We start from the raw sequence: 2,793 nt of genomic DNA, 5'->3' as shown, positions 1-2,793 counted from the left end.
GCTTGCTGTCCGGTTGCTCATGATTGCTAGCTTAATCTAGCAAGGACAGGGGAGGCTAAAGGTGGGCTTGGGTTATGGCTGTGGAGACTCTTCATTTAAGAGTCACTTGTCTCTTCATAATGAAAAACATAAATCTTCCCGGGTTCCACTGTATATCTCTTCCAGCCTCTCTTTTCTCTTTCCTGCCATTTACACTGTTTTCCCTTTTGACTCCACCTGGCTTTGGACACCCCTTCAGTTATACACACAGTAGTTGATATAAAGTTGACTTCCAAATTCAGCCCATTGATTTCTGCTGCCATTTTTACTTTCTACATGCTCCTAAACTTTACTGCTTCTACTTTAGAGTGAAACCCAAAGTACCTCATAAGGAAATTTTTAGTCAGCAGATTTGGGGCACCTTGAAGCAAAGAGTGGAAAGAACGTGTTGCTGTTCCCACCACCCACCTGGCTCTGGCTGAGCTCAATATTAAAATGCTGCTCAAAACAGAAGGAGCAAATTAGCATAAGAAACTCACAGAGGCTTCTCGTTAGCTCAGAAGTCCCAGGCTAGCTTCTGGTTTGGCTGGAAGCTAATCTTTATGGGATGAGGTCTCCATGTTTACAGTCCTGCTTGAAAAAGGGTATCCCGGAGGTTTTTCTGGGGACAGAGCAGGGACGTGTTTTAAAATACGGAGCTCTCAAAGCCTAGCACATCTCAGCTGTTAAACACTAAACTGAAACTAATCCAAAATAGTCAGGCAAACTTTATGACCTTAGAGAAGGCAGAGCCATGAGAAAGCACTTCGGTGTTTCTCATTCTGCACCGGTTTGGGGTCTGCAATAGAGGTTTAATTTTGAGGGCAATGTGCTGTCTCTAGCCTTTTTCTGTTCAGTGGACATGAATCACCCAGCCTCAGAAGAGTCCGTAGCTGTCTGCCTGTCGTCACGGCACTGGGCATCAAAACACCGTCGCCTTCTTGCCTAACCCATCTCCAAAAGAGAATGAAAAGTAAAGAGAGAGAAAATGTTTTGCAAGGAGCCGCAGAGCATGGAAATACCGGCAATCTTCAGCTCTCGCCAAAATGAAATCTTCCTGTCCTGTGAAAGGACAGGAAACCTAATAACTGGGACCGGCAGTCGAATCAGCAGCGGTTGGAGTTGTACAGTGCTTCAGGCTACACTTATTTAGGGATCTAAATATGGGTCTAGATACCTAACCTCAGGCATAAAGGCAAAGCTCAGACCATAAGCAAGCTTCAACCCATTTTTTTATTAAGATAGCAGCTTGCTTATGATAAAGGCTATGCTTGGTCCTACATTTATAAATAAAACCCCAATAAAACAGTAACTCCGTTGTTACTGAACAGTTCAATACAGCAGGCTAAAAATATTCCTAAATCAATCTAGGGTAGAAAGGTTTGTGAAGTTACTGAAATTCCTTACTTTTTTTCAAAATGAAGGTTTACATGCTGCTGTCATTCACAAACCCTGCATGTATCAGAAAGCAAAATATTTATTAAAATAATCAGATATGGGGGCAAGTGAAAAATAGAATAAGACAGTTTAAGGATTGTGCTGTAACTATCTAGGATATCTTTTTAAACATGAAAATGTAATATTGTATCTGGGATTTAAAAATACACCATATATGATTAAGTTTGAGTATTTAGTGTTTTTATCAATGAATTCAGTCGGTCAGCAGGAAAAGGAAATCGTGTGGTAATGAAAACTGCTGCTAATGAAAAGGTTAGCAGTATCAGCACTGCAAACAAGGATTTGAATATCAAATAAAAGAACTTGGCTGAACCTTTAGATTGGAATTACAGAAGAGGGAGAAAATTTAATAGGGACTAATAGCAACAACTACCATTATAAACCTGAGATTTATCATTAGGAAAGGAGAGAAGAAGAAACATGCATGTGATGGTCAACCACACTCAATGAGATGCTGTAATGAAGAAAGCAAATACAAGGCTAAAACCTACCAGATTAAATATTTCTACTGCAGATAAACAAATATTAACCCATTGTACAAGCTGCTGTTACAGTCTCTCTGGAAAACTGTTTGCAACTCTGGTCCCCCAGTTTAAAAAAACAACAAAAAAGTGGATTCCAGCTGCCGTAGGTGCAGAGGAAGGTCACTCAGAGGGTCAGAGACTTTCTGTCATCTTGGGGCAGACAGGAAAGAGCTTGGCTTCCTCACTCTGGCAAAGCAAAGTTTGGATAGGGTTAGAAGCAGACTGGAGCTGGGGGTTAGTGCTGTACGGAGTGAAGAGCTAAGATAAAGGGTCTCCATGCCACGAAACCGAAGGGTACAGCTGTCTGTGAATAAATTTAAGATGTGAGTTTGAAGACAGTTTCTGTCCTTCAGAATAGGGCTTAAAAAGGCTTAGAAATTGGGCAAACATCCACAGCATTTTTAATATGGAATGAGATAGATTTATGAATCGGTTTATGTGACGTGATTGCTGGAGATAGCAGGGGTCTAGATGTGATGATTCAGAGGTGTCTTAGAGTCCTGCAGTGTACTAAATGTTCCTCCTATATGCTGGGGCTTGAGGGGGTCAATTTATTTCATTATTTGCTACAAAAATACAGATTTCAAGCTATGCAGCAGACTGCCCAGGAGGAATAGGAAAAAAATTATACACCCACCGGCTTTTTTCTCTCAGGTGACTTAGACGAAATGGTGTGGGATTGCAAGGGAATAGGCTGAGGCTTGACAGTGGGTAAGGTCCTTCAAGTGTTCCTCAAAATCATCTTCCTCCTCAGAAGCAGTTTTGAATACCTAGATTTATTTTAAAGCTACCT

Source organism: Fulmarus glacialis, unplaced genomic scaffold (assembly GCF_000690835.1).
Source record: "Fulmarus glacialis isolate BGI_N327 unplaced genomic scaffold, ASM69083v1 scaffold12507, whole genome shotgun sequence".
Taxonomy (NCBI): domain Eukaryota; kingdom Metazoa; phylum Chordata; class Aves; order Procellariiformes; family Procellariidae; genus Fulmarus; species Fulmarus glacialis.
Note: the sequence above shows the minus strand (reverse complement) of the source record.